Source organism: Rana temporaria, chromosome 8 (genome assembly GCF_905171775.1).
Source record: "Rana temporaria chromosome 8, aRanTem1.1, whole genome shotgun sequence".
NCBI classification, from domain to species: Eukaryota; Metazoa; Chordata; class Amphibia; order Anura; family Ranidae; genus Rana; species Rana temporaria.
The window spans coordinates 45995979-46023926 of NC_053496.1; positions in this window are offsets into that span (position 1 = coordinate 45995979).

Below are 27948 nucleotides of genomic sequence, written 5' to 3' on the forward strand. Positions count from 1 at the left end.
GACAGAAGAACAGGAAGTGAGGATTTCTCAGAAGAAATAAGGACATTTAAAAGCAAAATGGAAGGATGAGGTAAGTGAAGGAGGACTGCACTAAGGTAAAGGAAGCTATTTAGGAAAAACATTTTTTACCTTTACAACCCCTTTAACTAAACTCCATTTCATGTTGAATAAAATAAATTATTAATGTATCTTAACCACTCAGGACCCCTTCACGCCGATATATGTCGGCAGAATGGCACGGCTGGGCACATCAACGTACTTGTACGTTGCCCTTTAAGCCCAGTTGTGGGGTCGCGCGTGCACGCGACCCGGTCCGAAGCTCCGTGACCGCGGGACTTGCGGACCCGATCGCCGCTGGAGTCCCGCGATCGGTCCCCGGAGATGAAGAACGGGGAGAGGTGTGTGTAAACACAGCTTCCCCGTTCTTCACTGTGGCGGCGTCATCGATCGTGTGTTCCCTTATATAGGGAACCACAATAAATGACGTCACACCTACAGCCACACCCCCCTACAGTTAGAAACACAGATGAGGTCACACATAACCCCTTCAGCGCCCCCTTGTGGTTAACTCCCAAACTGCAATTGTCATTTTCACAGTAAACAATGCATTTTAAATGCATTTTTTGCTGTGAAAATGACAATGGTCCCAAAAATGTGTCAAAATTGTCCGAAGTGTCCGCCATAATGTCGCAAAAAAATCGCTGATAGCCGCCATTAGTAGCAAAAAAAATAATCATTAATAAAAATGCAATAAAACTATCCCCTATTTTGTAAACCAACCGATAAATGCTTATTGCGTTTTTTTTTTACCAAAAATAGGTAGAAGAATACGTACCGGCCTAAACTGAGGAAAAAAATGTTTTTTATATCTTTTTGGGGGATATTTATTACAGCAAAAAGAAAAAAATATTATTTTTTTTCAAAATTGTTGCTCTATTTTTGTTTATAACGCAAAGACTAAAAACCACAGAGATGATCAAATACCACCAAAAGAAAGCTCTATTTGTGGGGGAAAAAGGACGCCAATTTTGTTTGGGAGCCACGTGGCACGACCGCGCAATTGTCAGTTAAAGCGACGCAGTGCCGAATCGCAAAAAGTACTCTGGTCTTTGACCAGCAATATGGTCCGGGGGTTAAGTGGTTAAATAGAAAACTAGATTAGATAGATTTTTACTCCAAAAGTATTTTATTAGAATAAATTTGATAAAAAAATAAAATAAAAAATCATGTATAAATAAAAAAATACGATTTCTTTGATGTTTTTGTTTTTGCTGTATACTGTGAAGTCAGGGATTCATTCATGCAGACTTGTAATGCCACTAAGAGATCCACATAGAAGATTTGCTTGCCCTGGATTGAACCTGAGCTGTATCACATCCCCTATACAGTGAACATCACAAGGCATCCTATGTCAGTGGCAGCTGCAGCCATTGTATAGCAGATGGCATACTTTCATGGCAGATGCCAGTTGCTGCTCCTGTATGTGTGCCAGGGTTAGATTTCCATTGGAGACGTTCATATACATTTATTGTAAATATATTGTACATAACTTGGTGTGGTGGCATCCGAAAGAAGAAGTGGTTTATGGCATACTGGTTTCATTTGATGATGCCAGTCAGTATGAGGTGCTGGAGAAGAAGAAATAACATCTTTATCTTGGTCCCCAACCATAACGGCCTCCGCATTATCCAAAGCACAGCACTTTGCGGGGTAAGCAAATGCAAAAAATTGGATTGTAGCTCTAACTACTCCACAATAATTATAATACAAAGTAATTCAAAAGGAAGAAGATGGGGTACATTGTGGTGTCAATAACTGAGAATGCAGCACCAACGCACAGCATCTGTGGGTGCAGCTTGGTACACCGTGGCACACATGCCATGCCTTGTTTTGCGCCGCATTATTAGTGTAGGGCCTCTTTTGTCTATTCCCATGCATTTTGGTAATGCACTGCGATGGATCACAATGGCTTAAAGTGGTTCTAAAGCCTCAAGGATTTTTAACTTCATACATTCTGTGCATGAAGGTAAAAACTCCTCTGTGCAGCAGCGTCCCAGCCCCCTGAATACTCACCTGAGCCGCATCTCAATCCAGTGATGTGCACAAGAGCCTTGGCTCTCCGGGGACACTCCCTCCTCATTGGCTAAGAAAGCAGTGGGAGCCATTGTCAATCACAGCCAGTGAGCCAATGAGGAAAGAGAGGGGGTCAGGCCAAGCTGCAGCTCACGGACACACACGAACAAGCCTGCTTCTGTGCCCCCATTGCAAGATGCTTGTTGTGGGGGCAGGAAGGAAGGGTCAGGAGCACCAGTGAGGGACCAGAGAACCGGATGATACAGGCTGCTCTGTGCAAAATCACTACAGAGCAGGGGGTAAGTAGAACATAGTTGTTATTTAAAAAAATAAAGCTTTTAGAATCACTTTAAAATTATTATCCAAAGACAATTTACTGCCAATCAATTATATATATATATTAATATACTGTTTCAAATGCCACTTTATGCATTGACATAAATCTTTAGACCTGGTCTGAACAGACAGTATGGTCACCTGCTGACTTGTCACCATCCACAGGCAGCTTAACTCTTCAATTAGAAGTTGAATCCAACTCAACTTTACACAACACACAGAAACTAAACAGTGTGAATGAGCCCAGAGTGTAAAACTCCTTGACAGTTTCTTCTATCTCCTGGAGACTTCATGGGTGAGATCTCTACAATTAGTTCCCAGGTCAGCACACTTGCTGTCCCATTGTGTGATATCACGGAATGGAGTTCCTGGGCCTGTACACGGTCACCTATATAAATGGTTCCCATCAAGGCTAGGCAATTACACCCATCAGCCCCAAGATCTGTACACCTGCTGTGCCCATTATGAGCGTCTTCCGCCATCCCTGAATACTGCTGTGCCTATTATGAGGGGTTACCACCAATCTCTACAATGAAATTCCAGATCAGCACACCTGCTGTGCCCATTCTGTGCTGTTCACACCATCCCTGAATAGAGTTCCTGGGACTGTACACCTGCTATACCCATATGAGGGGTTCCCATCAGCCCTGCACTGAGTTCTCGATCTGTACTCCTGCTGTGCCCATTATGAACGGCTTCAGCATCCCTGAATATCTGTTGTGCCCATTATGAAGGGATCCCACCATGTCTGCATAGAGTTCCTAGGTCTGTAGGCCTGCTGTGCCCATTATGAGGGGTTCCCACCATCCCTAAATACCTGCTGTGCCCATTATGAGGGGTTCCCACCCCACCATCTCTGCCCAGAGATCCCACATCTGTAGGCCTGCTGTGCCCATTATGAGGGGTTCCCACTATCCCTAAATACCTGCTGTGCCCATTATGAGCGGTTACCACCATCTCTGCCCAGAGTTCCAACATCTGTAGGCCTGCTGTGCCCATTATGAGGGGTTCCCACTATCCCTAAATACCTGCTGTGCCCATTATGAGCGGTTCCCACCATCTCTGCCCAGAATTCCCACATCTGTAGGCCTGCTGTGCCCATTATGAGGGGCTTCCACCTTGTCTGCATAGAGTTCCTGGGCCTAGAGAATGGCTGTGCCATTCACTATATCCCAGGACTGTATATAAAAGAGGGGGACCACTAGGACAGGGGGTGAAGGTAGAGAGATGGGAGTCGGAGTGGAGCATGTAGTGCCGAGAGTAGGGCGACCCACCTGTGAGTGCCAAGAAGATACTGGAAGTCAAGGATAGAAGCCAAGTCATGGACAATGGGGGGAGAGGTAGTGGCGCTTAAAGCGGAGGTCCGTTCAAAAAAAAAAAAAGAAATTAAAAGTCAGCAGCTACTAACACTGTAGCTGCTGACTTTTAATAAGGACACTTACCCGTCTTAGTCGCCAGCGATATCGGCCCCCGCCGAGGCCGATACTCGATCCTGGCAGCTCCAGGCACCGCCATCCACAGTAAGGGAAACAGGCCCTGAAGCCGTGCGGCTTCACTGCCCGTTTCCTACTGCGCATGCGCGAGCAGCACGGCGCTTTGTGAATGGGCCGGCTGCCTTTCTGGGATACACACAGTTCCCAGAATGCAGTGCGCCCCATTCACAAGAAGAAACAGAGTGTAGGAGGAGGAAGAGAATCCACCGCGGAAGATGAAGAGGCAGATTCGGCACTTCCGCATAGCAACAGCTATTTAGGGTAAGTAAAAAAAAAATAAAAATAAATGTTTTATTTTTTTTTTTATTTTTTTTAGATTTTTGGTGGAAAGATTTTTTTCAGGGTGGATCTCCGCTTTAAAGAGACATACATGATTTTAGCTCAGATATCCCGTAAGTGATGGGTCCTAAGTATGAGTATTAGATGGCTCTTATGTACATGTAGTCCATCATCAGTCCATATGAAAACAGTTTAATGCTGGCCATACACTATACGAAAAATCGGCCAAACCCATTTTCGCAAAACGAACATTCGGCCATGAGCGCAATCGATGGTGCCATCATGTAATGACCGACAAATCGTTCAGTGGACATAAATAAAATAAACAATTGGTTAGCTTTTTTTACATATACCTTGTGCAGGCATTTCGGACGGGAAACACATTAATTAACCTTTCAATTTAAATTTAAATTTCCAAACTTGTCCCTCGTTTTTTCGGCTCAAAAACGTCTCAACGACTATCGATTTGGGCCCAGATTCACAAAGGAGATACGACGGCGTATCTCCTTTGTGAATCTGAGCCAAAATCTGAGTCTGGCCGGTCGTATCTATGCGCCTGATTCTTAGAATCAGTTACGCATAGATTTCTATTAGATCCGACCGGCGTAAGTCTCTTACGCCGTCGGATCGTAACTGCATATGTACGCTGGCCGCTAGGGGCGTGTACGCTGATTTACGCCTAGAAATATGTAAATCAGCTATATACGCAAATTCACGAACGTACGCCCGGCCGACACAGTACAGATACGCCGTTTACGTTAGGCTTTTCCCGGCGTAAAGTTACCCCTGCTATATGGTGGCGTACATGCGGCGTACCAATGTTAATTATGGACGTCGTTCCCGCATCGAATTTTTAATATTTTACGTCGTTTGCGTAAGTCGTCCGTGAATGGGGCTGGACGTAATTTACGTTCACGTCAAAACCAATACGTCCTTGCGGCGTATTTGGAGCAATGCACACTGGCATATGTTCACGGACGGCACATGCGCCGTTCGTGAAAAACGTCAATCACGTCGGGTCATGGTTATTTTACATAACACACGCCCCCCTGTTCCACATTTGAATTAGGCGGGCTTACGCCGGCCTATTTACGTTACGCCGCCGCAACTTACGGAGCAAGTGCTTTGAGAATACAGCACTTGCCCGTCTAAATTGTGGAGGCGTAACGTAAATCGGATACGTTACACCCGTGCAAAGATACGCCGATCTACGAGAATCTGGCCCTTTGTGTCCATTAACTGTCCGAAAAACGAGCGAACTGTCTAAAATGACTGAATTTCGGACGATTTTTTGTATAGTTTATGGCCAGCATAAGTTGTAGGGTTCACTATTGCGTTGGCCCACCCTTTGCAGCTATAACAACTTCAACTCTTCTGGGAAGGCTGTCCACAAAGGTTAGGAGTGTGTCTTTGGGAATTCTCCAGGCTCATAAATCACCCTCTCACCTGTGTGCAATCCCAGCTGCTCTTTGTGCAGAACTATGACTGGCAGAGTGTGGGGCGCCCCGTCTCCTAAGGAGCGTGACGCCCATTCTCTTTAGGACCTAAATGCTGGTGTTCTGCCGAATAAGTTCCGCCTGGCGGATAAAGACCCCCTTGCACTGCGCAGGCGCGGCACTGAGTCTCCGGCAGAGAAATGGCGGAGACTCGGCGCATGCGCAATGACTATCACATATGGCGCACTCTCCCTATGCTAGTGCTACTCTGCAAGGGGCGGGGGTGATTTTAACAATAAAGTACACGTCTTAGCGGGGCGTGCTGGCCATTTGAGTTAAATGTGCAAATCCACCCATCAACATTGCCATTGCAAAACCCGCCCATCAACACGCCTGCTAAGACGTGTACTTTATTGTTAAAATCACCCCCGCCCCTTGCAGAGTAGCACTAGCATCGGGAGCGTGCGGCATATGTGATAGTCATTGCGCATGCGCCGTATAGAGCTGACTCTCCGCTTCGGCTATTTTCGGAGGCTCGGTTGAGGTTCGTACTGCGCAGTACAGGGGGGTCCTAATCCCCCGGGGGAACATTTTCGACAGGACACCGGCATTCTAAGAAAAAAGATACATAATGTAGCAAAATGATATATATATTTTTCATTGATTGACAGGATAATCATTTACTAATCTCTCATGTTGTGATTACAGTAAAAAGCATCTTCCAACTGAAAATCGTTTGATTTTCTACTTTACTTTCACACGCGCGTGAGTTAAACAAACACATGAATGGCTGCTCTGAAAAATACCGTATTATCAACACCATAGAGCGTGAATGATTGCTAGAAAAATAAACTTTTCTGTGTTTATTTTTTTGTACATCATTTTTAAAGGATCAGTCCACCCAAAGATGTGATTTGTGTTATAGGTGGGCGGAGTCATCTTCTGGCTTCTTATGTATCTTGATCTCCCTAATGTAATTCCTGTCTCTGCTCCTGTCAACCGGGGGGGGGGGGGGGGGGTTTGGGGGTTACTGTACACCTTTATGCATCCCAGCTCCCCCTGTTAAATTATTTATAATATGAAATAAATATATAATCAGCAGGGATGGTGGGAACCCCTCATAATGGGCACAGCAGGTGTACAGACCTGGGAAATCAGTACAGGGATGGTGGGAACCCCTCATAATGAGCTCATCAGGTGTACAGATCTGGGAACTCAGCACAGAGATGGCAGAAACCCCTCATAATGGGCACAGTAGGTGTACACACCCGGGAAATCAGCACAGGAATGGTGGGAACCCCTCATAATGGGCACAGTAGGTGTACACACCCGGGAAATCAGCACAGGAATGGTGGGAACCCCTCATAATGAGCTCATCAGGTGTACAGATCTGGGAAATCAGCACAGAGATGGCAGAAACCCCTCATAATGGGTACAGTAGGTGTACACACCCGGGAAATCAGCACAGGAATGGTGGGAACCCCTCATAATGAGCTCATCAGGTGTACAGATCTGGGAAATCAGCACAGAGATGGCAGAAACCCCTCATAATGGGTACAGTAGGTGTACACACCCGGGAAATCAGCACAGGAATGGTGGGAACCCCTCATAATGAGCTCATCAGGTGTACAGATCTGGGAAATCAGCACAGAGATGGCAGAAACCCCTCATAATGGGTACAGTAGGTGTACACACCCAGAAAATCAGTACAGGGATGGTGGGAACCCCTCATAATGGGCACAGTAGGTGTACACGCCTGGTAACTCAGCACAGGGATGGTGGGAATCCCTCATAAGGGCACAGTAGGTGTACAGACCTAGTAACTCAGCACAGGGATGGTGGGAATCCCTCATAAGGGCACAGTAGGTGTACAGACCTAGTAACTCAGCACAGGGATGGTGGGAATCCCTCATAAGGGCACAGTAGGTGAACAGACCTAGTAACTTAGTACAGGGATGGTGGGAACCCCTCATACACCAATTAGTCATAACATTATGACCACTGACCAGGTAATTGAATAACATTGATTACGTTGTTATAATGGCATCTGAAAGTTGGTGAAATATATTGGGCGATAGGCAGCAAGTGAACATGTTGTCCCTAAAGTTGATGTGCTGAAAGCAGAAACAATAGACATTGCAGTTTGTTGTGTTTGGGGCTGTGTATCCGCAGACTGGTCAGGGTGCCCAAGAGGACCCTACAATGGGCATGTGAGCATCAAAATTGGACCACGGAACAATGAAAGAAGGTGGCCTTGTCTGATGAATCACGTTTTCTGCGTCACTTACCTGGGGACAAGATGGCACCAGGATGCATTATATGGGAAGAAGGCAAGCCGTCGGAGGCAGCGTGATGTTTAGGTCAATGTTCTGCTGGGAAACCTTGGGTCCTGGCATTCATGTGGATGTACTTTGACACGTACCACCTACCTAAACATTATTCCTAAGTACACCTCTTCACATTCCCTGATGGCAGCGGGCTCTTTCAGCAGGATAATGCGCCCTGCCAGATTGCAAAAATGGTTCAAAAAACAGTTGGAGGAACACAACAATGGCCCGGATTCACGTAGCACTTACGCTGGCGTATCTCGATATACGCCGCGTAAGTGTCAATGTGCGCCGTCGTATCTATGCGCCTGACTTTGAAAGCAAGATACGCCTGTAAATAGGCTTCATCCGACCGACGTAAGTTTCCTACGCCGTCATATCGTGGGCGCATATTTACGCTGGCCCAAAGGGGCGCTCCCATTGATTTACGATTCGAATATGCAAATGAGTGAGATACGCAAATTCACAAATGTACTTGCGCCCGACGCATTAATAAACGCGGTTTACGTACAATGTACGTCCGGCGTAAAGTTAAGCCTCATAAAGCAGGTGTAAGTCATGTTAAGGTATGGACCAGGGAACAGCCGTCGTATTTTACGTTGTTTACATAGTAGTACGTGAATAGGGCTGAGCGTAGGTTACTTTCACGTCGTAGGCAGCGATTCGACGTATCTTAGGCGTTCGTTCCGACGTGATTCTGAGCATGCGCATTGGGAAGCGTCCACGGGACGGCGCATGCGCCGTTCGTTCGGCCCATCATTTGCATGGGGTCACGGTTCATTTAAATGGATCACGCCCACCTTCCACCTACTTTGAATTAGGCCAGCTTACGCCGAAGCCCCTTGTCGCTACGCCGACGTAACACAGAGAGGCAGGCAGAGTATTCACAAAGCACTTGCTCCCAACGTTGCGCCAGCGTAACCTAAATTACGCTGGCGCAACGTTGGGAGCAAGTGCTTTGTGAATACTCTGCCTGCCTCTCTGTGTTACGTCGGCGTAGCGCATATGAGATGCGCTACGACGGCAGAAATATGCGCCGATGTATCTGAATCCGGCCCAATGTGTTTAAAGTGTTAACTTGGCCTCCAAATTCTCCAGATCTCAATTCAAATCCAAGTGCTGTCAAAAACTTGTAGACTTCCCCTCTGTAACATCTCTAACGTTTGCCCCTTCTTAATTAATGAAACCACCAAGCTCCTTATTCACTCCCTTGTTATCTCTCGGCTTGACCATTGCAACTCCCTTCTCAAAGGCCTACCTCTCCAAAGGCTATCCCCTCTTCAGCCTATCATAAGCTGCTGCCAGACTTATCTACCTTACCAACTGCTTAGTGTCCACCACCCCTCTCCGTCAATACCTTCTCTGGCTTCCCATTGCCCAGCAAATTAAATTCAAAATACTAACTACTACATACAAAGCTATCCACAACTCCGCCCCCTTCTACATCACCAACCTTGTCTCCAAATATCACCCAATCAGTCCTCTCCGCTCCTCTCAAGACCCCCAGCTCTCCAGCTCCCTTATCTCCTCCTCCCATGTTCATCTCAATGACTTCTCCTGAGCCTATCCCATCCTCTGGAACTCTCTACCTCATTTTGTCCAGCTTACTTCGGCTCCTTCTCCTTCTTTAGCCACATAAGGACCGCCGCACGACGATATACGTCGGCAGAATGGCACGGCTGGGCACATATACGTCCCCTTTAAGAGCCCAGCCGTGGGTCGCGACCCGGTCCGAAGCTCTGTAACCGCGCCCGCGGGACCCGCGGACCCGATCGCCGCGGGTGTCCTGCGATCGGGTCACAGGAGCTGAAGAATGGGGAGAGGTGAGTGTAAACAAACCCCGTTCTTCTCTGTGGCAATGTCAGTGATCGTCTGTTCCCTGATATGTGGAAAGACGATCACTGACGTCACACGTCCAGCCCCGCCCCCTACAGTTAGAAACACACATGAGGTCACACTTAACCCCTACAGCGCCCCCAGTGGTTAACCCCTTCACTGCAATTGTCATTTTCACAGTAATCAGTGCATTTTTTATTTAATTTTGTTTCATAAAGTTATAGTGCATTTTTAGCACTTTTCGCTGTGAAAATGACAATGGTCCCAAAAATGTGTCAAAAGTGTCCGATGTGTCCGCCATAATGTCGCAGTCACAAAAAAAATCGCTGATCGCCGCCATTAGTAGTAAAAAAAAAAAAAATATTTATAAAAATGCCATAAAACTATCCCCTATTTTGTAGACGCTATAAATTTTGCACAAACCAATCGATAAACGCTTATTGTGATTTTTTTTTACCAAAAATAGGTAGAAGAATACGTATCGGCCTAAACTGAGGAAAAACATGTTTTTTATATATTTTTTGGGGGGATATTACTGTATTACAGCAAAAAGTTAAAAATATTGAATTTTTTTCAAAATTGTCGCTCTATTTCTGTTTATAGCGCAAAAAATAAAACCGCAGTGCCGAATCTCAAAAGGGGCCAGGTCCTTAACCTGCATATTGGTCCGGGTCTTAACCGGTTAGAAGATCTCTGATAACTCATCTCTTCAGGGAAGCTTATCACACCTCCAACTAACGGAACTTGTATCTCTTCCATCAGCTCATCCCTTGCAGTCATAGCCCTTTGTACTACTTTCCCCACCCTATTAGATTGTAAGCTCTTGAGCAGGGACCTCTTGTATTTTATTGTACTGTAACTGTACTGTCTCCCTCTAAATTGTAAAGCACTGCACAAACTGTTGGTGCCATATAAACCCTGTATAATAATTATAATAATCTGTGGGATGTGCTGGATAATCAGGTCTGATCCATGGAGGCCCCACCTTGCAGCACACAGGGCTTAAAGGATCTCCTACTGATAGCTTGGTGCCAGATACCACAGCATACCTTCAGAGGTCTAGTGGCGCCCATGCAAGATGGGTCAGGACTGTTTTGGCAGCAAAAGGGGGACCTACCCAATATTAGGTGGGTGCCTGGGTGGTCATAAAGTTATGGCTAATCAGTGTAAGGGGCACAGCAGATGGACAGACTCAAGAACTCAGCGCAGGGATGGTGGGCACACCTAATAATGGGGACAGCGAATGTGCAAACCCAGGAATGTATCTCAGGGATGGTTGGAACCCCTCATAATGGGCACATCAGGTGTACAGACCCCGGAACTCCTCACAGGGATGGGGGAACCCCTCATAATGGGCACATCAGGTGTACAGACCCTGGAACTCCTCACAGGGATGGGGGAACCCCTCATAATGGGCACATCAGATGTACAGACCCTGGAACTCCTCACAGGGATGGGGGAACCCCTCATAATGGGCACATCAGGTGTACAGACCCCGGAACTCCTCACAGGGATGAGGGAACCCCTCGTAATGGGCACAGCAGGCGTACAGACCCTGGAACTCCTCACAGGGATGGGGGAACCCCTCATAATGGGCACATCAGGTGTACAGACCCTGGAACTCCTCACAGGGACAGGGGAACCCCTCATAATGGGCACATCGGGTGTACAGACCCTGGAACTCCTCACAGGGACGGGACGGGGGAACCCCTCATATTCCCTCATAATGGGCACAGCATGTGTACAGACTCTGGAACTCCTCACAGGGATGGAGGAACCCCTCATAAGGACACATCAGGTGTACAGACCCTGGAACTCCTCACAGGGATGGTGGGAACCCCTCATAATGGGCACAGCAGGTGTACAGCCCCCGGAACTCCTCACAGGGATGGGGGAACCCCTCATAATGGGCACAGCAGGTGTACAGACCCTGGAACTTCTCAGAGGGACGGGGGAACCCCTCATAATCATCTGGTAGCAGACCCAAAACCAACATCAACAGACACCCTGAGAGACTATTAGCTACTAAAAATCTCCTTTGTAGCTCAGGCCAACCTAAAGTGGTTGAAAATCATTCCATATACAAAGTGAAATGACTGGCCTCAGGTGATACACAGAGATGAAACAAATCACCCTACATAAGTTGTACCTGTTTATCTTCGGCCATTTGTTCTGTACATATTTGTAAAACTCAGAGCTGAAGAGGATTTTTCACAGACTTACAATGCAGGGGGCATAGAGCTGCAGTTGCACACTGTACACCCCCCTTCACACTGCACACAGGAACAGAGCAGAGACTGTCAATCACAGGCTGCGTGCTGGAAGTCCCTCCCCTGTCACCATTTTTCTCTTGGTGTCAGGAAAACTTGTCAGAAGTGACTCATGCTGATAGCAGAGGAAGGAGGCAGCAGACAGAAATGACACTTGGTGCTCTGGATTGAGACAAGTACACACTATAGAGGGATATGCTTTGTTCATATTTCATGTCTGAGGTTTACAGCTACTTTAACCTGTTGTGTTTTAGTTGTCCACCAACACTCAAAATCTAAACTGTAAGTAGTATTTGCGTCCATGTTCAAGATCTATCCCATCACTTCTTGCTCTGGCACTGGGGGAATCTCCCCAATAGGGTCACAGACAGCAATAGAATAACCTGACAGAGGCTCTAACCCTTCCCCACTCTATCCAAGGCAGATTAGTATAGGCTTTGCCTTGAGTTGGGCTTTCTCTCCATCTCTATGAGAAGTGTATGAGGCTGGGATCAGGTTGTATTTGTGTTCAGCGGATGTTCGGAGACGGCTCCTTTGGCGTAGTGAGGTGAGCAGACTGCGTAGTGACATGTCCTGGCTGTAGGGCTTGGTGTAATGTGCGGAGTCATCTCAGGGCCTTTCTCTACATCTCTCACATGTTCCGTCTAATGGGGGTAATTGTGTGTGAGTGGCCAGGAATGTGCTCACAGCCCGGGGGCCCAATGTGTGGCTCCCTGCTATCTCCTCCGATAATAACACAGAAATAGACAGGCGGCGTCTCTCCTTCACCGCCGCCTTCTGACGCTTGCTGCACTGCAGACACCATGAGAAGCGAGCGTTCCCCACAACACTGGCTGAACAGCATGCAGGCGGCTTAACCGCTATTCTACCGGCCTTCATTTTTCACACACAATAAAATAACAATTTTTTTGCTAGAAATTACTATAAAGCAGGGGTCTCCAGACTTTCCAGTACGAGTATATATATTAAATATTTGTCCACTGCCCTACTGACAACTTTCTCTGCCGTACTGACACGTCCACTGCACTACCGACACATCCAATACTCTACTGACACATACAATGCTTCATTGACTCATCCACTGCTCTACTGACACATCCAATGCTCCACTGACAAGTCCCCTATTCAACTGACACATCTACTACTCTACTGACACATACAATACTTTACTGACACATCCAATACTCTACTGACACATACAATACTTTACTGACACATCCAATACTCTACTGACACATCCAATGCTTCATTGACTCATCCACTGCTCTACTGACACATCCAATACTCTACTGACACATCCGATGCTTCATTGACTCATCCACTGCTCTACTGACACATGCAGTGCTCCACTGACACATCTACTACTCTACTGACACATCCAATGCTCCACTGACAAATCCACTGCTCAACTGACACATCTAATACTCTACTGACACATGCACTGCCCTACTGACACATCCAATACTCTACTGACACATCCAATACTCTACTGACACATCCAATACTCTACTGACACATACAATACTCTACTGACACATCCAATGCTTCATTGACTCATCCACTGCTCTACTGACACATGCACTGCTCCACTGACACATCTACTACTCTACTGACACATCCAATACTCTACTGACACATCCAATGCTCCACTGACACATCTACTACTCTACTGACACATCCAATGTTCTACTAACAAGTCCACTGCTCTACTGACACATCAACTGCTCTACTGACATCCACTGCTCTACTGACTCATCCAATGCTCTACTGACACCGCCACTGCCCTACTGACACATTCACTGCTCTACTGACACATTCACTGCTCTACTGACACATCCACTGCCCTACTGACACATCCAATGCTCTACTGACACATCCAAAGCCCTAATGACACATTCACTGCCCTACTAACATATTCACTGCCCTACTGACACATCCAATGCTCTACTGACACATCCAAAGCCCTACTGACACATTCACTGCCCTACTGACACATTCACTACCCTACTGAAAAATCTATTGTCCTACTAACACATCCACTGCCCTACTGACATGTCCACTTCTCTACTGACACCATCCTCTGCTCTACTTACACTGTCCACTGCTCATCTGACACCATCCTCTACTCTACTAAAATATCCAAAGCTCTACTGACAAAGTCCACTGCTCTATTGACACTGATCACTGCCCTACTGATACCGTCCACTGCTCTACTGACACTGTTGACTTCTCTACTGACATCTTCCTCTGCTCTACTGACACCCTCCTCTGCCCTACTGACACCATTCTCTGGTCTACTGACACCCTCCTCTGCTCTACTGACACCCTCCTCTGCTCTACTGACACATCCACTACTCTACTGACACCATCATCTGCTCTACTGACACCATCCTCTGCTCTACTGACACCCTCCTCTGCTCTACTGACACATCCACTATTTTACTGACACCATCCTCTGCTCTACTGACACCATCGACTGCTCTACTGACATGTCTCCTGCCCTACTAATACCATCCACTGCCCTACTGACACCGTCCACTGCTCTATTGACACCGTCCTCTGCTCTACTGACAGACACCGTCCACCCTTAAGGTAGGCTCAGTTAATATTTTTACAGTAACATTTGTTTTATTATATATATATTTTTTAAGTTTTCCTTTACTAGGCCTTGCTGGGTAATTTCTTTACTGTAAAAAAAAAAAAAAAAGTTCTCAGAAACTCTGATGATCTTTAGACCCGGTTCACACTGGCGCGACTCGTCAGGCGACACAGCCGCCTGACAAGTCGCGTCCCATTGTAGTGAATAGAACCGTTCTAATTGGAGCGACGCGAGTCGCTCCGACTTAGAAAAAGGTTCTTGTACTACTTCGGGGGCGACTCGGGGCGATTTGCATTGACTTCTATACAGAAGTCATTTTGCAAATCGCCTTGGAAATCGTTTTCAGGTCGCCTGGCCGAGTCGCCCCCGAAGTCGTGCCGCCCCTGTGTGAACCGGCTCTTAATCTCTTTCATGTTGTTCAGATAGAACTCCACCTCTCAAAAGGTTTCTTGCCCCTGCTCTAATGTATGACAACATTTCTCCTGACGCCTGTCCTTGATTTGGACATACTTTATGTAAAGATCAATAACAGTAGAGAGGTCTTTGGGGCCCATCAAAACTTTTCTATGGGGCCCCATGATCTGTAGTTCTGTCCCTGGTTTCTATATCAGTGATAAGCTCGTTCTGCAGCATTCTTCAGAATTCTATGCAAATAAAATCCTTTTTGCAGCATTCCTCTGTACATTATTGCAATAAAATACGTGTCCCGGCAGGCTCACACTTTCTTTATTTGTTATATCCTGTTTTACCTGAATTATGAATTTACATTTTTTTCCACAAAGATTTTCACTTTTAAACACAAACTGTCATTAAAGGGGATGTGGGATTTGCCATTGCTGATCTCCTTGGAAAAATGGCAGTTGGCTGGTTTTAACTCTGACCTCCTGGCTTCAGTTCTTCTGGAATTTAAGAGCCACACACAGGTCTTACGCCTACGTTCACACCTATGCGCTTTTTTGTGCGTTTTCCCTTTTTTCAGAAACGCACTACAGTCCATTTAACATGGTTTTCTATGGTGTACGTTCACATCTATGCGTTTTTCAGCCAGTGCGTTTTGCGTTTTTGGAAAGGGTCGGGGACTTTTCCCGCAGCAGATTGCGTTTTGTATGCAATAGACTTCAATGTAAGACAAAACCAGAGAAAATTTCAAGCTCAACTCTCTAACCAAGTCTGTTTACCAACCAAATTAACCTGTCTAACAGTTTGCGTTAAAAACAGGGGTTTTGTTGGGACACATTTGCAAACGCATGCGCAATCTGCAGGGCCCCTTCAATGTAGGGCCCCTTCACACTAGAAATGCAAATATTGCGCTTTTGACACTGTATATAGCTGGTTGCTAAGGATCGGGCCATGAAGGCGGCAATCGTATCCTTAACAACCAATGAGTTATCAGCTGCCAGCAGGGTTCCCTGCTGATAGCTGAATGTAAAAAAAATGCAAAAAAAAAATCAGTGAAATAAATGGCGTGGGGCCCCCCGCCAAAACTATACCAGACCGAAAGGCCTGGAATGGATTTGGAGGGGAACCGCATGCCAAAATGTAAAAAAGAAATGGGAGAGGGTCCCTTCCCTCCAAAATCCATACCAGACCCTTATCCGAGCATGCAGCCTGGCAGGTCAGGAAAGGGAGAGGCCCCCGCACCTCCCTCCTGAACCATACCCTCACATGCCCTCAACATGGGGGAGGGGGGTGCTTTGGGGCACACCAAAGCACCTTGTGCCGATGTTGATGGGGACACAGGCCTCTTCCCCATAACCCTGGGCTGTGGTTGTGGGGGTCTGCAGGCGGGGGGGGGATTATCGTAAACTGGAAGCCTCCATTGACAAGTGGGCACTCTAATCCGCCCCCCCCCCCCCATGTAAATGAGTATGGGTTACATAGTACCCCACCCATTCACAAAAAAAGTTAATAAAGACAGTACAAACGTTTTTGACAATTCCTTTATTAAAAAATAAAAAACAATGTCCCTCGATGTAGATGCATCATCAATCATGCCGCCACCACTGCATTACATTCTTTCTGGGCCATGCTGGGCAGGAAAACTGTCAACGGGGACCTGGAACTGACGTTATACATGTCGCATTCAGGTCAGGAACAAGATGGGGAGGAGAGTGGATGTGTGTCGGCTCCCCTCTGACCGGCAGGACCCGCTATGTTGTCCCGGGCCCATAGATGGGCAAGCAGAACCTGAGATACATAGCTGGGAGTGCGCGGAGGGCACTTTACCCCCATGTTGAGAAGCAATCGGGCAGCAGCGGAGCCAACCGTGTGCTTCCACCTGACAAGTGAGCCCTGCAAATGTAGAAAAAAAAATGACCAGCCCCGCTCACGGAACTGCATGTCAGAGGCCGGCGTCAGCCGATACAAAAATGTGCATCCCTGCCTTACTCTATCCAAAAAAGTTTTGCTTTTAGTGACACTTTAAAATCCAGGTACAAGTCTATCTCAGTGTTAAAAACTGTAAACAAAACTAACACGTTGCAGAGGTTAAGCCTTCCTTCGTCAGGGCTTGCTATGACGAGCATTGGAAAAAACATTACTAAAAAAAATAAAAAGTATAATGGTTGCAGCATGCATACAGCCCTGAGTTGTAGCATGCTCTTCTTTAAAGATGGTCAGTAAAAAAGCATCTCAACCACGTGATTTTACCGTCCCCTGGACACCATGTGAATTAGTCCCAAGGGGACTTTCCTTTTGTATGTTACCACAGTGCCTGGCATTGGAGGGAAGCCAATACAGATACAAAAAGCTCAGTACCTCTTATCCATTTTATAGAGCTGGCCATAAACAGCTTGTCGCCAGGTGTCAGCAATAGAGAAGTGAGAAGTCCCCGCTGACATTTACTATGAAGAATGTCAGAAGATCTCCTCCAGTGTTACTGGGAAATGGATGAATCATTGGACCTATTTATAAATCACTGTTCCTCTATTTTATATTTAATATATCCAAAATCCACAATAGATCCTTCTAAGGGAAAAATCCGCATAGCGCTGACAACCTCTGGAACAAATCGAATACTGATGTCACTTTCTAGATGGTAACAATACATCGGGGTTGTCACTTTATTTATGAGAAGTCTTGCTGGGCTCCTTTACAGCTAAACTCCAGGTATAGATTTTATTGCATAGTTAGATTAACCCAGCTAGGACCAATGTAGTATGCATGTGCCATAACAGTGGTTTTCGCTGTGGAAGTGGAGAATAGTGTTGCTCACGAATATTCGTATTGCGAATATTCGGCTCGAATATGGCATATTCGAGTATTCGCGATATATTTCGAATTTCGCGGTGAATATTCGCAATTCCGAATATTCGCGTTTTTTCAATTTTATTTTTAAAACAGATCACATCCTATCGACGTCTAAAAGCATTGCTGGTATGATTAGAGACCCTGGGCCGAGTAGCTAAGCTGAGGCGATCCTTTTATGTTGCCGAATATAAAAAAAAAAAAAATGCGAATTTTCGCTAATGCGAATGCGAAAATGATTGCGAATTTTCGATAACTGTGGTAGGAGAACTCTGATTGTCTCTGATGCAAAAGGGGGGGGCTTTGTGTATGTTTCTGTTATGAATATTTGTATGTTTGATATTATTTTTTTTTGTAAGAAGGAAAAAATTGCGCATACCTTAAAAAAAGGGGAGAATACAGCAGCAACTCAAAAATGTTATACAACATAAATTAATACAAGACAGAAAATGGAGTCGCTCTACAAGAATAAAAAATATGTCTAGTGACAAGACATGTGGGCAAATTATAAAATAAGCAAGCGCAAATAACTTGTGAAATACACAGTGAAACAAATATATAAAGAAATATAGTCCCAATAATAGAAAAATAATCTTTCATAAAAATGTCTTTGATATGTGAAGTGAAAAAAAGTCCAAAGCATGCAGCATGAACGTGTTCAATCTTCAAGGTGTTTGATTGACAAACGGCTGTGACAGATGGATAGAGTAAAGAATCACCACCAATGCAAAACACTTTTTATTTTCTATTGTAAAATATCAAGAATATTCTGAGCCAATCAGAGTGCTCCTTCCGCATTTGCCGAATATTCGCAATTATTTTGTATTGTAAAATATCAAGAATATTCTGAGCCAATCAGAGTGCTCCTTCCGCATTTGCCGAATATTCGCAATTATTTTGTATTGTAAAATATCAAGAATATTCTGAGCCAATCAGAGTGCTCCTTCCGCATTTGCCGAATATTCGCAATTATTTTGTATTGTAAAATATCACGAATATTCTGAGCCAATCAGAGTGCTCCTAGCGCTGTTGTCGAAATTTCGCCATCAATATCGCATTCGCATTTTGCGAAATTTCGATAAAATATCACGAATATTCTGAGCCAATCAGAGTGCTCCTACCGCAGTTATCGAAAATTCGCAATTATTTTCGCATTCGCAATAGCGAAAATTCGCAATCATTTCATTTCGATAAAATATCACGAATATTCGAATTTAGCGAATATATCTCGAATATTCGACTATATATTCGAAATCGAATATGGCGTATTCTGCTCAACACTAGTGGAGAATGACTCTAGTAGTTACTGCTACTACAGTGATTGCCGCTATCTACCGGGTCCCATGCTGCCCTGCCTGCTGCACAGTAACCACAAGGATCACCAGGTTAGGCGCCATTCACAGAACACCTTGCATTCTTCTCAATGAATGCAAGGCATCCCTTGATTGGATGAGGTGGAGATCATGACATCACTGCTCTGCCTCTCAACTCCATCCATTCAGAGAAAGGCTTTTACGCATTGAGAAAAATGCAGGATGTTCTATGAATGGCGCCTGTGCTGAGCAAGTCCCCTGTGGTTACTATGCAGAAGAGCAGCACAGGACCTGAAAGACAGTTGCAGCGTACTGTGTCTTTGTCCGTTCTGCATAGTGGAGCAGATACAGACCTGTCATCTGCCTGCTTGGCTGGAATCAGCGGAGAGATCCCTCACTGAGCAGGCGGATCTGCTTGCATGGATCCTGCTCCTTCTATAAGGGGTCTAAAGGCTTTTAAAAGCTTCGCCTGTGGATGGTAAAATTGACGTTGTTTGTCACGGGTGTACGCAATTTTAAAGCGTGACACGTTTGGTATCTATTTACTCGGTATAACATCATTTGCCCAAAAATTGGGTTATGGATTTTGTTTTTGTTTTTTGCATTCAAATCCAAAAAAGTGTATTTTTTTTTTTACAAAGAAAAATTAGTTTGGAAATACCGCTGCGCAAATACAGTGACATAAAAAATTGCAAAAATCTCCAATTTATTCTCTAGGGCCTCTGCTTTAAAAAAAATATATAATGTTTGTGGATTTCAAGATATTTTCTAGAAAAAAACACTAACTGTTAAACAAAAAGTGGCAGAAAAGGCCTGGGGCTAGATTCAGATAGGTTAGCGGATCTTTAGATCCGCGTAACCTATCTGATTTACGTTACGCCGCCGCTATTTTTTGAAGCAAGTGCTTTATTCCGAAAGCACTTGCCTCTAAAGTTGCGGCGGCGTATCGTAAATCCCCCGGCGGAATTCAAATTCCGCGGCTAGGGGGCGTGTACTATTCAAATCAGGCGCATACCCGCACCGATCGAACAGCGAATGCGCCGTCCGCAAATTTTCCCAGCGTGCATTGCTCCAAATGACGTTGCAAGGACGTCATTGGTTTCGACGTTAATGTAAATTACGTCCGGCCGTATTCGCAAACGACATAAAATATTCAAAACTCGGCACGGGAACGACGGCCATACTTAACATAGGATACGCCGCACTGACTTACCCCTGCTATAGCAGGGGTAACTTTCCGCCGGAAAAAGCCGAACGCAAACGACGTAAAAAAAAGCGCCGGTCGGTCATTCGTTTCTGAATCGGCGTAAATGCTCATTAGCATATTCAACGCGTAAAAGATATGGAAGCGCCACCTAGCGGCCAGCCTGGAATTGCAGCCTAAGATCCGATGGTGTAAGTCACTTACACCTGTCCAAACTTAGGCATATCTATGCGTAACCTGATTCTATGGATCAGGCGCATAGATACGACGGCCGGACTCAGAGATATGACAGCGTATCAGGAGATACGCCGTCGTATCTTCATTCTGAAGCCGGCCCAGTGTTTTTACTTGTTTTAACCACTTGCCGACCGCAATATGTATATATACGTTGCGGTCTGCAAGTGGTTTACCGGGATTATGTCTGAAGCTATCAGCCATAATCATGGTGCCGTTTTTTTCTTCAGACGGACAGCTTTCTCGTGAAACTGGTCAGAATGGCTTTAAGAGCTGCTGGGCCAGTTTCCAAAGTGGCAGGAGGGGACGTCCCTTCCTCCCGCCGCTCGCTGGTGCTTCTCTGGCTTACCGTTCCTGAAACTTCACCCGAGAAACGATCCAGCTGTGAGGCCTGCTGCTCCCATAGGCCATCAAAGAGTTAAAACTCTTTGATCACCTCTATGGCATTGGAGAACCAGAGTGACGTCATGATGTCACTTCAGGTCTAGGCTGGAAGAATTTTTATTTTTAAAGTCAAAGTAAAAAAATAAAATATTTGCTTTTAAAGGTAAAGGCGACATTTTTTTTCTTTTTTTTACCATAGATTTTGCCATAAAGAGGACCTGTCATCCTTATTTATATTACAAGGGATGTTTACATTCCTTGTAATAGAAATAAAAGTGATACAAAATTAAAGGGACAGTGTAAAAATAGAAAATAAAAAGTAAACTAAATAATAATAATTTAAAAACTGTAAAGCGCCCTCAACTCTCCGTGTTCATGCGCAGAAGTGACCGCATACTTAAGTCGCACACGCATATGTTAACACTATCTGAGCCACACATGTGAGGTATCGCCGTGAACCTTACAGCCAGAGCACTAGACCTTCTCTGTAACTCTAAACAGGTAACCTGTCTCCAATGTACCGTAGTTTGTCGCCATTCCATGAGTGTGCGCAATTTTAAAGCATGACGTGTTAGGTATCCATTTACTCAGCATAACATCATCTTTCACATTTTACAAAAAAAAATGGTGTAACTATAATGTTTTTTTTTTTTAATCCAAAGTATTTCTTCCAAATAAATTGTATTTGCAAAACTGCTGCGCAAATACTGTGTGACATAAAATATTGCAACGCATGGCATTTTATTCCCTAGGGTCTCTGCTAAAAAAAATATAATTTTGAGGGTTATAATTAATTTTCTATCATAAAAAATGACTTAAACTTGTAAATAAAAAGTGCCAGAGAAAAGCCTGGTGGTTAAACTTTTTATATATATATATATATATATATATATATATATATATATATATATACAGGGCTTTTTTTCAGGGGGAACTTGGGGGAACTGAGTTCCACCACCTCTGGCTCTGGCCCTTTGGTGCCTGCTCACCACAATCACTTGTAAATACAGAAGTCTGGTTTCTGTGTTTACAAGTGACAGCTCTGCACTCTGTATGTAATGCAATCCTGGTATTTAATGCCCCTTTAAGACCCTCCTACTGTTTTCGTGACATTTGACTGACCACACCCACTATTTGATGTATTTTGGAGGGTGTGTGTAGTAGGAGGGGTTTTGTGGGGCCATGGTTAAATTAAGTTCCAGCACCTATTGTTTGAGAAAAAAAGCCCTGTGTATATATATATATATATATATATATATATATATATATATATATATATATATATATATATATATATATACACACACACACACTGTATATATATACTATATATATATATATATATATATATATATATATATATATATATATATATATATATATATATATACACAGTGTATACGTGTATATATTTCTGGCCTGGGTCAAAATGATGTCATACATCCCAGGAGTCTTCATGGGAGGAGGGGCTTTCTCAGCTAAGCACACCCTCCTGCCTGCCCACCTGAGCTAAGGGCAGATGCATTCCAGGAAGTCAATTCTACATAAATTATTTGCCCTTACTCAAGATGGCCATGGTTAGAAATGCTAGGGGGTGTTTTTAAAGGTGATTTCTCAGAAAAATAAAGCACAGAGACCTGGATGGATGGGTGGGGGGATTTGCTTTGATTTTTTAAATAAAAGAAAAAGTGTTTCGGTTTTGTGTTGCTCAGGTGCAGTTTAGTTCTGCTTTATTTTATGTATTTCCAGCATTCTAGAAATGATAAGGAATTCCACGCATTCGGGGTGCAGAGCTCGCCACACTGACACCACAGTCATAAATAACTATCAGCAATCAGAGATTTATTGAAGCTTCCTGGAAGCCAATCATCATTCAATTCTTATTTGTCTTTATGTAAGAATCGCACAGCGGTGCTGATAAGACCGTTACTATAGCAGCGGATTGTTTGTGTGTGCGGAAGTCCCGGCCCTGGAGGATGTTTGACTTGACGCCCTGATAACTTTCTCAGCTACTGCGGTTAGTAGCTTCTGCTTTTTCCTTATTGTAATGAGAACCGTCGTGCCGTCAGAGCAAGTCGATAATTACCTGCAAGACCCCTCGCCAAACGAGTTTTAACATTTCTGCCACAGTGCACAGTTTCACCGCCTTGCTAGATAATTTAGGTGTTACAAAAGCCACAACATTAAAATCAGTCTGTATACGCAGTAAAGCATGCTTGTTATACTCACCGTGGAACCCCATTGTGTAAAAAGGCTGTTTGATCCTGTCTTCAATGATCCTCCCCTTCTTCCACAGTCCCAAATCCATCTCCTGATAGAACAGAGCCTTGGAGGCAATCTGCACATGCTCAGTTTGGTGTGTATTGCTTTTTTTTTCTTGGGAGAGTGCATGTAATCAGCACAGCGCCAATCAGCACTGTCCAGACAGAGGGTCAGGGGGTCACGCAGCCTCATAGGACAGTCAGAGGAGAAGTCATAAGACTGCTATATACTGCTATATACTGCTGATTAGAAAAGGTATTTAGCAGTTTATATTTACTAAAATAATTGCATTTCTGTGTTCTGTGGGAGACCAGATATGCAGGTTCCTGGGTTTAGTAACACTTTAACCACTTAGGCCCCGTACACACGGTCGTTCCAAACCGATGAGAATGGTCCGACGGGCCATTTCCATCGGGTCACCGCTGAAGTGGTCTGACGGCCTGATACACACCATCGTTCCAAAAAACGATCGGGTCAGAACGTGGTGATGTCAAACACACGACGTGCTGAATAAAACGACTTGATTCTGAGCATGCGCGGGTTTTGAACCAATGCTTTCTGTACTAACCATCGGTTTGGACCGATCGGGCAGCGGTCCATCGGTTCGGTTTTGAAGCATGTTTTAAAATTTTGGACCGAAGGACAACGGACCGATGGGCCGTACAAACGGTCTGATTTGACTGATGAAACTGGACTTAAGGCCGTTTTCATCGGTGCGTACAAGGCCTTAAAGAAGAACTGCAGTCTGCTAACATAATTTGTAATAAAATCATCTTTGTCATTCTGAAGCTTCCCACCAACCACTTTGCATATTATTTTATATAAACTGTGATTCTGTAATTGCCAAATATGCTGCAGAAATCTCCCTCCACTGAGTCTGGCAACAGCCATTTTAACTGTGGGCAGCTGAAGCTGCTGACTGTTCACTTCCTTGATTTACACAGACACACAGAGGCACACCTCCAGTTCTTCAGACCTGCAGCTCTTATTGGCCATCTTATGACTCCTCCCCTCTCTCTTCTAGGCAAACTCTCACAAGCAGGGCTGTTGCTACCACTAGGCAAACTAGGAAGCCGCCTAGGGAGCACTGCTGCCTAGGGCCGCCCGACCACTGGTTTCCCTCCACATCTGTATGCTCCACAGGCTGTAACTAACTCTAGTCTCAGGCAGCTGCTCCGTCTGACCGGTAGTGTAATTATGATGGTGGCAAAATTAGGTTTCGCCTAGGGTGTAAAAAATCCTTGCACCAGCCCTGCTCACAAGAGAGAGAGAGAGAGAGAGAGAGAGAGAGAGACAGAGAGAGAGACAGAGAGCTGTGCAGGATGTCATAAGCCTGGGCTAATGACCAGACAAGAAACAGGAAGTGGGCTGTATATATTTTTAGCAAAGACTCTGGAGAATAAAATGGCGGTCGTTGCAATATTTTGCACAGTATTTGCGCAGCGGTCTTTCAAACACAATTTTTGTTAAAAAACACACTTTACTGATTCTAAAAAAAATAAACAGTAAAGTTAGGCCATTTTTTTTTTATATTGTTAAAGACGATGTTACGCCAAGTAAATGGATACCTCATATGTTATGCATTAAAATTGCGCACGCTCGAGGAATGGCGACAAACTACAGTACTTAAAAATCTCCATAGGCGATGTTTACATTTTTGTAACGGTTACCAGTTTAGATTTACAGAGGAGGTCTTTAGCAAGAAGAATTGCTCTCGCTCTGACGATTGCGGCGATAACTCACATGTGTGATTTGAACACTGTTTACCTTCGCGGGCGCGACTTACGTATAAGTTTTTTTTTGGTGCGTGAGTATGTGGGAACGGGGGCGCTTTAACAAAAATATATATATTTTTTTGTTCTCTCTTTTTTTTTTTTTTTACTTTACCCTGTCCCTTTAACTACTTCAGCTCCGGAAGAATTTACCCCCTTCCTGACCAGGCCATTTTTTGCGATACGGCATTACGTTGGTTTAACTGACAATTGCGCGGTTGTGCGACACTGTACCCAAACAGCATTTACGTCCTTTTTTTCACACAAATAGAGCGGTAGATCGATCGTCGGCAACCCCCTGAGAGGGCGGTCTGGACATCAAAGCTCCGCACCTACCCCATCTAGGAAGCCAGCGGGTAGCATGTCCGGCGAGCCACAGCTATCTTTCTTCCTCCTGGACAGCGACTTCCACCGTGCATCTCCCTCCTCCTCCTCCTAGGCATCCAATAGGATCACCTGTCCTTTCAGCCAATTGGGAAACAGTATCGGATCTGCGCTTCCTGATTGGCAGAGAGGCGATTCAGTGTTAGAATAGTGAATATTCATTCGCTATTCTAACACACCTGGGTGGGCTCCGAGCGCAATGCTCTGCGACCGGAGTCCACCCTATCTTGAATTACTGTGAGCACCTGGCTGGTAGTTAATTACCGTATTTATCGGCGTATATCGTGCACTTTTTTGCCCTGAAATTCAGGGCAAAATCGTGGGAGCGCGATATACGCCGATACCCGCTTCCCGTGCCGAGTTTGAACCACTGCGCCGGCATATACCGAGCGCAGTACACGTGGGTAAAGTCGGGCAGGCTCAGGTCCTCTCGCGGTCACGTCCTGGACGTACAGGACGCGACCGCGAGAGGAGCCGAGCCTGCCCGACTATACCCGAGTGTACTGCGCTCGGTATATGCTGGCGCAGTGGTTCAAACTCGGCGCAGGAAGCAGGGATCGAGCGGGGAGGACACCACAGAAGGACGCCGGACCCGACAAAGAGGACACCACCGAAGCCGCGCAAGACACCAAAACTGTAAGTACTAAAATGTTTTTTTTTACAGGAATGCGGGTCCACTTTAGGGGTGCGCGCTATACGCCGGAGCGCGCAATACCCAGATAAATACAATTATATTATTGATTTACTTGATTAATATTTATTTTATTAATACTTTATTTCTGTGCGTTTCGCGGCAGTTTGTTAAGTTGGTGACGGGGTCTCTTTATAGGTGTAAAAATGAATACTCGTGATTGGCCGAGTCCTAATTGTGCGAGGCTCCATCCTCTCCTGGGGTCTCACATATCGGACATAGTCGGTGAGCGATTTTGGCATTGCTCGCATAGTTCAGCCGCCATTGTGATTGTAGTTACAGGAATCAGAAGAATTTCTACCCTGTACATATGTGTGGTCCGCGCTGACAGAAGCCATTAAGGATCGCTTTCCTCGGAGTTCTGTTACACAGACATATGGCAGGAAACCCAAACCACCGATGGAAACTGCGCCATGGACCGCGGGATATATTGAGGACGTGTCTGTTCTTGCAGCGAGGGGGGCATCCCGTATCACATGACCCGATGTGATTTCTTAATCATGTTTGCTGAGAATATTATCTGGTAGCTCTTCTATGACATCACCGCCCTGATCCATTGTTATCAGCATAAAAGAGAATTACGCCTTCCCTTGGCGTCCAATTGTCATCGGCGGCCGTTTTGAGAGTCTGGCGCCAGTTTAAATCCATATCAGGGGTCGTCAGAGTGTCAGAAACTAAATGTTGGTAATATAAAAGACAAATATTTTTAAATATTTTGTAATTCTCTTTTTTTTTTTTAAGTGAAAACAAACATAGAATTAAAGGGGTTGTAAAGGAATTCCCCCCCCCCCTAAATAGCTTCCTTTACCTTAGTGCAGTCCTCCTTCACTTACCTCATCCTTCCATTTTGCTTTTAAATGTCCTTATTTCTTCTGAGAAGTCCTCACTTCCTGTTCTTCTGTCTGTAACTCCACACAGTAATGCAAGGCTTTCTCCCTGGTGTTGAGTGTCGTGCTCGCCCCCTCCCTTGAACTTGTGGAGAGTCAGGAAGCCCACTAACACACAGCTCCTTTCTCTATCTGCAATGTAGAGAGCGTCCAGACTCTCCTTCCTCTGGGTAAAGGAAGCTATTTAGGAAAAAAAATTCTACCTTTATAACCCCTTTAATATTTTTACACTTTTTAGGTTTTGGGCTCATTCAGACATGTGGGGTTCATTAACCAGTTAAGGACCCCTTCACGCCGATATACGTCGGCAGAAGGGCACGGCTGGGCACAATCACGTACCTGTACGTCCTCTTTAAGAGCCCAGCGATGGGGTCGCGAGCGCGCAACACGGTCCGAAGCTCCGTGACAGCGCCCGCGGGACCCGTGGACCCGATCGCCGCCGGTGTCCCGCGATCAGTCACAGGAGCTGAAGAACGGAGAGAGGTGAGTGTAAACACACCTTCCCCATTCTTCATTGTGGCAATGTCAGTGATCATCTGTTCCCTGATATAGGTAAAGACGATCACTAATGTCACACGTCGAGCCCCGCCCCCCTACAGTTAGAAACACATATGAGGTCACACTTAACCCCTACAGCGCCCCCTAGTGGTTAACTCCTAAACTGCAATTGTCATTTTCACAGTAATCGGTGCATTTTTATAGCACTTTTCGATGTGAAAAGGACAATGGTCCCAAAAATGTGTCAAAATTGTCTGATGTGTCCGCCATAATGTCGCAGTCACGAAAAAAATCGCTGATCGCCGCCATTAGTAGTAAAAAAAAATTATTAATAAAAATGCAATAAATCTATCCCCTATTTTGTAAACGCTATAAATTTGCACAAACCAATCGATAAACGCTTATTGCGATTTTTTTTTACCAA